General features: G+C 35.6%; 1 pseudogene; it reads right to left on the reverse strand.

Moving 5' to 3' along the window:
• Positions 1-13,149, reverse strand: part of LOC148931961 (uncharacterized) — a 35,626-nt pseudogene extending 22,477 nt beyond the window's left edge.

The following is a 13,149-nucleotide window of genomic DNA, read 5'->3' on the forward strand; positions in this document are numbered from 1 at the left end:
CCTAAGGAACTGCGAGTTTCAGGGTTCAATCAGAATTTATGAGATAGCTTGGTTTTGTTATCAGCATATGAACATTGTTATGGGAGTGTGTTGTAGAAATAAAATTCTGTAATGCTAAATCTGATGGTCGTGTTTAGGCAACATTGGAGGATACAATTTAATGCGTCGGTGTTGTGACCAGTAAAATTGTCAAAATGTTAATGCGTATTAACCTCCAAAGGCGGATACAATTTATTAATTTTGTTGTTGTAAGATACATAATTGTTTTATGGTTATTTGTGATTATGTATTGAGCATGAGTATGTGATAATAAGTTTATTTGCCAAATCTTCATTATGTCATTTAATATTTGTCTGCGATCCTTAAAGAAAGAAAACTCGAATGCCTAAATTATGTAGACCGGAAACGAAAATTGATAAGTTTCTCATCGCTGAAAACCTTGAGTTTATACTCAATGATTCATGTCCTCCATTTCCTCGACATAATTCCACGAAGAATGTTCGAGAATGCATTATGCATGTACTTGACAAGCTCTTTGAGGAATAAGGTCAAGCTATTTTCCTTTAAGTAGCTCGACAAGTCTTGGTTAATAACGATGAAAGATGGATATCAATAGAATCTGTCAAGATGATTCGATTGGAATATCCTAAAGTGACAGAATGTTTTGAGGATCTTTTGATCACTCAAATAGTTTCTGACACAAGTCATCGCCTAAAGTAACAAGAAATGACTACAAGAAGGTTTAACTGAAAAGTAGAAAATCTTCAGAATAATACTCGTTATGTTACTGTTAGAGCAAAGTAACATGATAGATGACAAATTCATAAAGGCTGCATTTTTTAAGTCCTAGTTCATTTGAACAAAAGACTAGATGTGGAAATGGGAGAACCTGAATTGTCATCAAAGTTTGTTTAAAGCGAGAAAAGATGCTTTGTGAGTTGGATTGACATATATTATCGAAGGACAATGACTTACATGACAATGCAACTTCTAAGTAAGAGATCTTGATCCAGTTAGGTTTTTGTTGCAGTGGGAGCTATAAATGCTCAACTATTGTTTTATGGTTGATGCTTAAGGCATCATAGTATTAAAATAATATAAGTGCGGCAAGGTTGTGTATTCAACAACACATCAACTTCTTAATCATTGAATGATAAAGTATTTATGGCTTTAGCCTTAAGGCCAAGAAAATACTTAGAAATTGTTCGAACTGATCTAGACTATCAAGATTTTAACATTTCGTTAAATAGCTTGACAGTTGAGAAAGTCTGTTTAATGCACTATGAGTTAGAATCATTTGATTTTTCAAGAGATTCAGAATACTTATAGAAGTGCAACATAGAAAGACTAGCAAGTCTTAATGGTTTACACCATAAGGAGACGAGCAAAGGGTTATGATCAGTAGTGGGAGTCTAATCTCCATTAACGAATCCAAGCATTCATCTAATGAATGGGATAGTTATGTACGAAGGAATCGAAGTCTTTCTAAGACAAGTTTGATTATGTGATGAGTTGTACTCATTAAAATCTTATCATTGATGGGATAAACATTAAAGAAACTACCAACATCAGTACCTTCTAAAAAACACGAGTTGTGGACTAGAGCGACTCTAGGCTAGCACATCTCAAGGTGTAATGTTGTTCCAACACATGTTGGAAAAGTGTCCAAGAAATTGGAGTTGAGTACTAAGGCATGTTTTAAGGTTTGTCCCAAATGATGTAAGGTTATAAGTTCTGTAATCTTCAAAGATATAATTCTTGTATGAAGATCTAGAGATGAACTACAAGCCTAACATCGTGATAACTCTCAAAATAAAGAGAGAGATATCGGATTTTCCACATTACTAAGAAGTCATACCATTAAAAACTTTTGCACTAATAAAATCAACTTCAGTACCTAAGATTGTAAGAACCATATCGTAGTGGGAGCGTTCCACTGGAACACAACAAGTTCTTGGGTCTAAGAGTGTCGTAAGACTCAGTCTTAGATCAACTTGAACATAATCCCTTTAACTACAATGTAGTATTGGTTCATTTGGATATTCATCCTTGAAAAGGTGATAGATTCCAAACTACAATCTAAGATAGACAACATGTTTTACAAGACTTGCAAAACTACCTATAGGCTGTGTCAGTCAGTGGGAGCTAGTATATTTGCAAGTGTAAATATGGATCTCAAAAGGCTAGACAATGACAATGGGTTATGCCCAAACAGAATTATCTTCTCGCTATCGTTGTGTCAGGATTTATTCGATCCTATTGTCAATTAGAACTTACATTAATTAGAATGTATATATTAAGATTGTCAAGACTGCCTTCTATGAATAGAAGTCTTGAGGAAATCATCTACTAGAACATTCTAATGGGATATGTAATTAAGGGCAAGAAACGCATGATTGGAAGCTTATATAGACCTTCGTGGTCTTAGGCAAGCATCTAAATCAGAGTATATGTGTTTTATCAAAATTGTCAAATATTTGGAATTTGACATGTGTCCTTAACAGTGCTGTAAGCACAAGGAAGTTGAAAGTGCATTACATAGGAAACTGGTTGTCTACCCAGTTTAAGATAAATGATTTAAGAGAAACTAATTACATTCTTAGCATCTAAGTCATTTTAAGATTGGTAGAAAGAATGTTGAGATTCTCTTAGGAATCCTATATCTACACATGGCTTGGAACATTTAAGCATTAGAATTTCCATGCAAAGGTTTTACCTTTCAAGATGGAATTATCTTGTCTCTAGTCGAGTGTCGCTTGACACTTAAGTGAGATCAAGAATAATGAGACTAGTGTTGGAGATAGATGTCTCATGTATGCTGTAATGTGTACTAAGTTTGATATTAGTTGTGCTTTTGCATAGCAAGTATATATCATATTAACCATGGCAAAGGATTTTTTGAGGTAATGAATATACCCTAGTGCTTGAGAAAGACTAGTAACTATTTTCTAGTTTACCAGTCATTCATGTAATGTCCTTGAGGTTACACTGTCTTAGTTTTATGACCAATCAGTTATCGAGTAAGTCATCCTTTAAATATGTGTTTACCTTAGGAATAGCTTCCTAGTAGCTTTAATCGTAAGTTTGAGTTTGCCTATGAGTATTATTTTTTATTACTCTAGTGAAGGTTCACTCAAGGGACACGCGAGTTTATTAAGCTAAGCAATCACATATGGGGATGAAATTAATTAAAGATCAAGTACGCAGCAAGGACATTATGGTGAAAAAGATATAATCAGAGAACAACCAAGCAGATTTTTCTTTCACCTTGTGAAATGAATGGTAGTTCGATATATCTAGTATCAATACCTGCTTTGTGTATATGTGGGAGAGTTTTTGGCAGTGGGTATACTCGAAAGCATGTTTTGAGTATAAGTGGGAGATTGTTAGGTTTGGTATACTGGAAAGCATGTTTCGAGCAAGTTTTCGCGCGTATAGAATCTTGCTTGTATACGTAAAACTCTACTAATTCACTTTTAACCCGATTCAGTATTATTCGAGCAGTCTCGCACGAATAGAATCACTATTATTATTACATTGTGTTTGCTTGTGCATTTATATGATGTTTTATAAACATTTAAATGCATAAGAAGTAAACAAAGTCTAAGTCTTTTGCTTAGTAGACCGGTTGTGGGCGTCGTCCACTTTAAGGTAACACGGTCAAATCTATTCTATGCTTTGCAAAAGAAAAAGAAGAATTTCACAACCTAGATAAGCTTAGACTACCTATCGTGAAAGGTTGCAATGTCAGTCCGCATATTTCTAAGCCTTACTGAAATAAGATGACATTGGTGTGGTATAGCACTGAACGGATCTAACAGCAAGACGTGTCTTTATGCTATCTACTGAAAGACTAGGTCTTGATAAAATACTATTTCTTAATCTACATATGTTAGCATTGAGCATACGGTATTGATTATGCACTACTTTGACTTATCAAATGGTGCGGGTTTTTCGCAACCCAATAATCCTGATATATTGGGTAGTGGTGATTAATATCTGGTGGTGCTAAGATTGCTATTATGTTGAAACGTGCGCGAGGTGAGTCTCGTTTGATAATGTCCTCAAGAGGAGCTCGAACAAGGTTTTATTATTCGGAAAACTGGCCAGTTGGAGTTTTATTACTCTATGAATAATAAATAAATGTTTCTCGCTAAGTCCACTCTTGGAATTAATAAGATATTAATTAATTAAGTCCATAGCAGACATTAATTAATTAATGGACATTTATATCTTAAGCGCGGGAAATAAATAATAAACAAAGTGGAAACCCAAATTACTTGTAATTTCGGATTTGGATGGGGAGAGTTCAATATTACTTCTGTAGTGGCTGCTCGTAATATTCCAATATAAGCTTGTATTAAATTGTGGGTTCAATTTAATTAGTAAAAAGCTAATTGGGCGAGCCCATATCCAAAACCTTCCATAAATGCCTGTCTGGGCCCAAAAGGAACTTTATATAAATAGGAGAATAAAGGAGACATAAATTATTATTATCATTACTCATAATTTTCGTCCCCCTCTACCTAGAGGAGTTCGAATTTCTCTCCTAATTGGAGAAGGATTTCTTCTATCTTCTTTATTCGAGTCCTAGTATTTTGATAAGATCAACCCACCCTGATATCGAGATACAGTTCGGAAACCAGAGAGAAGATCTGTGGTCTAGTATCGAAGATCATCACGCGGAGAAGGCGCGAGCAATAGTCGATTCTTTGGAGAATCAAATCGGTAACTCTAAACCGTAGTACTCATGTTTAGGATTTATATTTTCTAAGCATGAATTATTTGCGTTCTAGCATGCAATTATCAGTTTAACATGTGAATTGATTAATCGCATAATCGGTCAAATAGATCCACGTCTGATTTATTTGTTTTGTACAAGTCTTCCGCTGTGCAAGGGGCACCAAACCCCATTAATTGGTATCAGAGCCAATTTTTGGCTCTGATTATGTGGATTAATTTCATGTTATGTGAATTGCTTGAATGCATGTTTTTCTTCGGAGCGTGGTTGTTAATTTTCGAATGGTTTAACATAATTTTGTACGAAGAACTCGAAGGGCTGCATGATCTCGTAATCTGCCCAAATTGAATGTATTGGGAGATAAATTCTCCAGGATTATTTCTTACCAAGTTTTCAATCATTACGTGGATTGGGTTTTGGTTGACAAATGTTATTTGTTGGTAATCATTACCTAGGCGTTAGATATGGTTAGTTAATTAATTTATGTCATGATACTTTAGAGTCTCATTATCCACAAATCCACTCTTAAAGACCGAACCACCGAACCCTACTAAATTAGGGCTTTTAGATCTAGTTTTTTACGGATAACATACAGAAATTTATAAATTATTTTCACCTTCATCACGAGCCTATTTTAATTCATCTGAAGGTAAATAACTCATACTAACATGTTACGAAGATTTAACTTCGTTCCAGAATATATTACTTCATTCTAGTAGGTTTTTACTTCATTCCAGTAGGTTTTTACTCCATTCCAGTACGTAAATGTGGTTTCGCCGTCGCGTGCCGTTCTTTCTCTCTACAATATCTATCACCAACGCCATGGCGCTAATATGGTTTAATAAACACATGGAATAATGTAATAAATTATTGGAATGAAGTATGTGTAGAAGCATTTGAAGTCCTACGGGAATGAAGTAAAAATCTTATCCAATGAAGTAATAACTTTTATGAATGAAGTAATAAACTCACTTGAATAAATTGCATTTTTATATGTTAATCAAGCAAAAACCCACGTCAATGAATTTGAATGAAGCATATGTTGAATCATTTCAAAACCTATTGGAAGCAAGTAAAAACATGTTGTAGTTTCAAGGTATTACGTACAGAATAAAGTAATAGACCTATATAATGAAGTAAAATGGGCTTGTAATGAAGCCGAAAAAATTTTCATAGCAGCACATCTCATCAAAAAAACTAGATCTAATGGCCCAGATTTGGTCTCTAGTTCGGTTTTTAAAATTGGTTCGACATTAATCACAACTCTATATATTTGTTTCGTGTCGTAAAATCGCGTGACTTGGAGTCTTACAAACACAATTGTGAATTGTTACGTGATGATTACGTGGATTGAATTGAAACTAGTTATTCAATGCGTAATGATTACGTGGACTGAATATGTTATTGTTTCATGTACTAAATTGAATCACGTAGTCGGCCATTCTGGTGTTCTGAAGCGATGCAGCGTTGAGTGGGAGCAGCGTCGGCAGGCTGGCCAAGCTGTGTCGGCAGCCCAAGCTCCAGAGCTAGGCAGTTTGCGCGACGCAGAACAGCAGCAGCCATGGTGCGAGTGGGAGCCCTTCGTGGGCAGATCCCAGACTCGTGTTCCATCGTCTCGCATAGCTCAGCGAATAATCGCTTTCCAAATTTAGAGTAGGGTTTCCTAACCCTTAAATTAATTTTGGAAATAATCCAAGATTAATTTAGAATTAAGATTTGAATATATCTTATGGATTTTATATATTAAGATTTGATTTTGTATTAAATCATGGATTAATTATAGATTTTATCCTTATTTTATGGATTAGTAGGGATTTAATTCCTAGACGAAAATCCTAGTTAAATTTGGATAATGACAATCTAACATTTATTTATATCCTATGGATTAATGTGGATTTATCCCTAGACAAATCCTAGTTGGATATAGATAATGATAATATTATTTTATTCTTATCCTATGAGTTTATATGAATTATATTAATAGATAAATTCTAGGTGGATTTGGATAATGATAATATAATATTTTATTCTTATCTTTTAGATTTATATGGATCTGTTCCTAGTTAAATCTTAGATAGATTTGAATAAATATAATATAATATTATCTTATTTTATGGATTTATATGAATTTATTCCAAGATAAATCCTAGATAAATCCTGCACCGTTACTGGTGATCATGGTTTTAAATATTTTTTATTGTTTGTGGATGATTGTTCGAGAATGACGTGGGTATATTTTTTGAAAAACAAATCTGAAGTGTACGAAAAATTTGTCCTTTTTTACAAACTGGTTCAAACTCAATTTCAGACAACCATTAAAATTCTTAGGTAAGACAACGGGAGGGAGTTTGTAAATCGGGAAATGTCAAATTTTTTCGTGGATAAAGGGTTAGTTCACCAAACCTCTTGCCCATATACCCCCGAACAAAATGGAGTAGCTGAAAGGAAAAATAGGATCATTTTGGAAATTACTCGTGCCTTGTTTTTTGATTCTAATGTTCCAAGATTTTTATGGCCTGAGACTGTTGCTACATCTGTGTATTTAGTTAACCGTCTACCTACAAAAATTTTAAACATGAAAACTCATTTACAACTTTTATCTTCCCTAGCCAAAGTACCTGAACCACTTACCTTACCACTTAAAATTTTTGGGTGTTCCGTGTATGTCCATGTTCCAAAACACGAAAGAACTAAATTTTCCGCTTGCGCCATAATGTGTTTTTTTGGGATATGGAATCAACCAAAAGGGGTATAGGTGCTTTGATCCATCATCTAGGAAAATAATAACCACTATGAATTGCAATTTTCTTGAGTGTGAGTATTACTACACCAACCTTAGTGGTCAGGGGGAGAGTAGAACTATTGATAGGACGAGTGGACCTCTATGTTGGTTTGTGTCACCACCAAGCAACTCTGCCACGGAACCAACAGAGACAGTTAGTACTGTCGCCGAGCCTGTCTTGTCAACAGCGGAGCCTCCTCACTCGCCTTCTCCCGATAGTCCTCCTCCGTGATATCTGAGGTAATTACTGAACCTGGAGTCAATAGTACGAATATTCCTAATGACTCTGTGACAGAACTGGAACCGGTAGAGACTGCTGCAATTGATGGAGATACAGGACAATACATACTCCCTTATCGAACCACAAGGGGCGTCCCACCCAAGAGGTACAGCCCAAAACGTATCTCGAAGAAGAGTAGATATTCGGTGGCGAATCTGGCTAAAGCAAATTTGACGGAGATGGCAAGGTCCTTCACAACAGCTCTATATGATGAAGAGGAAATTCCCAGAACTGCGGAAGAAGCGATGAAAATCAAACATTGGAGGGAAGCAATGCTCGTAGAAATGAAGGCACTAATGAAAAGCAGAACGTGGGAAGTGTGTCTGGGACCCGAAGGGTCTAGACTAGTAGGATGTCGTTGGGTATTCACGATCAAGAGGAAGCCAGACGGTTCAATTTAGCGCTACAAGGCGAGGTTAGTGCCAAAGGGCTATACTCAAACCTATGGAGTCGATTATTCAGAGACCTTCTCACCAATGGCCAAGATGAGTACTATTCGTGTGTTTTTCTCTATTGCCGCAACAAAGAACTGGCCGCTACATTAGTTTGACGTGACTAACGCCTTTCTGCATGGCGAACTCACTGAACCAATCTATATAGAGGCTCCACCAGGATTTGATGGGGAATTCAAGGCAGGAGAGGTGTGTAAGCTAAGAAGGACTCTTTATGGTTTGAAACAATATCCAAGGGCATAGTTTGGGAGGTTTACTGAAGTAATGAAGAAATATGGATACCAACAGAGTAATTCAGATCATACTTTGTTTCTCAAGAAGAAAGAAGGGAAGATCACGTGACTCATTATCTATGTGGATGATATGATCCTTACTGGAGATGACGAGGAAGAGATAAGCAAGCTAAGGAAGAATCTTTTTTCTGAATTTGAGATGAAGGATTTGGGTCTCTTAAAGTATTGAAGTGATGCGATCCAAGAAAGGGATATTTATAAGCCAACGGAAGTATGTTTTGGATCTTTCGGCCGAAACAGGGATGCTAGATTGCAAGCCTGCAGAGACTCCAATGATGCAGAACCATGGTCTTCGACTCAATAAAGGAGCCGAACTCACGCACCAAACGAGATACCAACGTCTGGTGGGTAAGCTTATCTATTTATCCCATACTAGACCAGAAATTGCCTATGCAATGGGAATAGTTAGTCAGTTTATGCATAAGCCTCAAGTCGATCACTGGGAAGCGGCTTTGAGGATTGTGCGTTACTTGAAGGGGACTCCGGGACATGGAGTTATGTTTGAAAACCATGGGAACTTAGAAGTGCATGGGTTCACAGATGCGGACTGGGCAGGGAACCCAAATGATCGAAGATCGACTGCAGGATATTTTACCTTCGTGGGTGGAAATCTCGTGACTTGGCAAAGTAAAAAGCAAAAGGTAGTAGCTCTATCAAGTGCAGAAGCAGAGTTTCGTGAAATCAAAAGTGGATTGACAGAGATCCTATGGCTGAAGAAGTTGATGACAGAATTAGGCTTGATGTCAAAGGAGCCATGCAAGCTCTTTTGTGACAACAAGGCAGCAATAAGCATATCTGAAAATCCCGTGCAACATGATCGAACGAAGCACGTTGAAGTAGACAGCCACTTCATCAAGGAGAATATAGAAGCTAGAATTGTGGACCTTCCATTTGTTCGTTCAAAAGACCAGTTAGCAGATATTCTTACGAAGGTTGTGGATTCAAGAAGCTTCCATGAAGTATTGGGCAAGTTGAAAATGGGTGATCCCATTGTTTAACTTGAGGGGGAGTGTTGGAAGATATCACGGAAGATACACCGAGATTAGGGAATAAATTAGAATGATCTCACATTAATTGTAAATTATCTTTTCCTAATTTATAGCTTGGGTAAATCATACCATATGTACATGATTCTCAGCCTATTTAGGCGTGTATTCTCCTCACTATGAAACACACTTGAATGAATATATGAAACAATAGCAAACAAGTGTATTGTGAGACAAATTCAAGTATCTAAACGAGTTAAGATTCCCAATAGAAGATGGAATGGTCCTGGAGAATCTATTGGAGGACATATCGATAATTGTAAATGTAGTCAGCAGTCGCTCAAATAACTGTTCCAAGCCCTTCACTGTGATCTTGAAATATGCTTCATCATCGGACATGTATTCCTTGGCATCAATCATACCACGAAAGTTGTTGAAATATCTATCAGATAGAGAGCCAACAACTGCATTATATGAGACATCCAATACTTGCAACTTTGGGAAAGGCTGCTCAGTTTTTGAACACGGACATCGTACCATTGAACTTATTTAGGTTCAAGATGAGGACGCGAAGTTTAGGGAGTGTTTCCATCCAAAATGGAAATGCACCTTGTATCTTATTTTCACCAATGTCCAGGATATCCAAATCTTGGCAGTTGCCCAATGTTTGGGGAAGTGTTCCTTCCAATTTGTTTCCATTCAGATTGATTGACTGTAGATTGCAACCCTTTGGGAATATTATTGATGGTATGATTCCAGAAAGTTTATTTGCTTGCAAATCGAAGATAACGCAGATGTGCCCAATTTTCCTAGACAATATGGAAGTGCTCCTTCCAAATTATTGTACGATAAATCGAGTAATTGGAGGGATCTCAAGTTGCAAAGGTTTGGTGGAATCCTTCCAGTTAAGTTGCAGGAATAGATTGCTAAATAAAGCAGTTTTGATTGATTCACAAAGGTAGATGGTATCGGACCTGAAAGTTTATTTTGTCTGTGTCAATTTCAATTTTAATCGAAATATATGAAACAAATGCATTAAAACAGAGATTGATCTGCCGTTGCCACAGATTAATGCATCATTATAATCAACATACACTCTCTCAGTCTCACTCCAAGTGGAACATTTCTAATTCGCCATGAGATTTTACGTAGTGTTGTTTTGTAAGTAAAGTAGAGTGAATAAAGTAAGAAAGAGGGAAAAAACAGAAAAAGTATTGTTTCTATATTTAAAAATGTGTATTTTAGAATGTGACATCTTAAAAAATGGATAATATGTCACTTAAAATGGAACGGAGGGAGTAGTACTATATATGGTAAAAAAATTGTAATTGCAATTAAAAGACTTAGGCAAATCAAATAACATGGTTACAAAAAATTTTTGTGTAAGGTATAGTAGTAATTAATCTAAAATGATCATTTTTTATTAATCTAAAATGATGAGTATATCATATGGAGTATGTAGTATTCCCTCCGCCCAATAATAGATGTCACACTTGGGGATTGGCATGAGATTTTAGGAGGTGTTGTTTTATGTGTTGAGTGGAAAGAGAAAATAATATATTTATATTAATGTGAGAGATAACTTTTTTTCAAAAAAGGAAATGTGACATCTTTTGTGGGACAAACTAAAAAGGAAAGTGTGACATCTACTATGAGACGGAGGGAGTAGTATCTAAGATGGAAAAAAAGCAACATTTAATATCTAATAAACTTTGTTAATGAAATGGGGAAGAATTTACAGTATGAAAGAAAACAGAAAATCATACCGCTTAAATTATTGTAGCTAAGAAACACATTTGAGATGGTTGTGTTACCAATTTCTGTTGGAAATGATCCACCAAGTCGGCTGTTAGCCATTTCCAATTGAAATTAATTATTGAGAAGAAAAATTCCATTTGGAATATGATCTGTGAGATTATGAATCATCCACACATAAATTTAGTGAGGTATTACTCTTACTAATAGCAGAATTGGACCATCTCTAATAGTAATAATATCACATTTTTGGTGTAGAAAATTTCTCCAATCATACTGCAAACCCAAACCTATTTTTGTGTTTTTCTACAAAACAAACATTAAATATAAAGCTACTGCACATATTTCATGAGAGATATACTCAAAAAAGAGTTTGAATTAGTGTAAAAGGTTGAAGATTCTCAAGAGATGCTATTCTTAAGTGCATTAAATTAAATGTTCAAATTGTTGAGGCGACAGCAGAGACAGAAATAATCTGTATCAACCTAGTCAAAACTCAAAACCATAGAACTGAAGATAAATGCTCTATTCATGTTTATGATGAGAAGGCAAATAACTTTTACAACAATATTTGGATCCTCCCACCCAAAATCTGTGTACTGTATATATTGAAACTTAATTAACAGGATTACAAAAACTGGAAGGTTATACCTTAATTATTGATTATTTATCAATCATAATATTAATTACTTACATGCTACAAAATGGTAGAAGATAAAGCAATGAAAGATAAAAATATCATACCACTTAATTTATTGTTGTTAAACAATAAGTTGGTAAGGGATGTCATGTTCCCAATTTCCTTTGGCAATGATCCTGACAACTTATTGGAACTCATGTCCAAAACTTGCAAGTTAATAAGATGAGTTATCACTTTTGGAATATTACCTGCCATTTCGGAAAAGAAGCAAAAAATTAAAATGCAATCATGTGAAGAGAGTTGTATTTATTCGGAACTACTTCTTATATCATAACTGAGAGATTGAATATCAATACTTAGAAATGAATGATTTTGACACGTGATTGCATATATTTATCAGAGGGATTTTTATTTGATAGGAGGAAAAATAACGTAAGTAACTTTGGACTAATCTGAGTTTCACTATGAACTAACACTACTTCAATTACTTTTTCTCTTTCTCTCACACACTTACCCAAGTAGCATTAAAACTTCATGTCGTCCCAAAGTACCTACTTCTAGTAGACAAAGGAAGTATTATCTAATCGTAGTATATGAAAGTGTTGAAGCAATGTCAAGTTTCCAATTTGTTTTGGCACAACTCCACTAAAACTGTTGTTGTACAAAGAAAGATACTCAAGCTTTGAACACTGCCCCAAACTCGATGGTATTTCCCCATACAACTTGTTGTAAGAAATACGAAGTCTCTTCAGTCTATGCAGGTTGTGTTTGCACATATCAAGAGGTAGGCTACTAGACAAACTGTTATTCCTCAAAATCAAAACTTCTAAAAGTGACATGTTGAACATAGATGGGGGAATAGGACCACGAAAAGAGTTCTGGCTCATATCTAAAGAAACGAGAAAAGAAAGATTTCTGATTTCTGGAGAAATGGTTACTACAAGACCCATGGATGATATATTCAACTGAGTCATCCTGTGATAGCGAGAATCACAAGTAACTCCGATCCAACTACAAACGTCGCTCTCACTGCTCCAATTTTTGGTCAATATATTATTGGGATCGAAAGAGATTCGAGATTTGAAGGCAGTAAGCGAGGAACGATCAGTGTTGATATCGGAGTTGGCTGAGGCAGAACAAATCAGCCATTGAAGTAGGAAGAACGATGTTATAAGGAGGTAGAAGTGGGAAGATCTATCCATTGACTAGGCTTGATTTTA

Source organism: Salvia hispanica, chromosome 2, assembly GCF_029641045.1.
Source record: "Salvia hispanica isolate PSC_SH4W2 chromosome 2, Shi_PSC_v1, whole genome shotgun sequence".
In the NCBI taxonomy this organism is placed as follows: Eukaryota; Viridiplantae; Streptophyta; class Magnoliopsida; order Lamiales; family Lamiaceae; genus Salvia; species Salvia hispanica.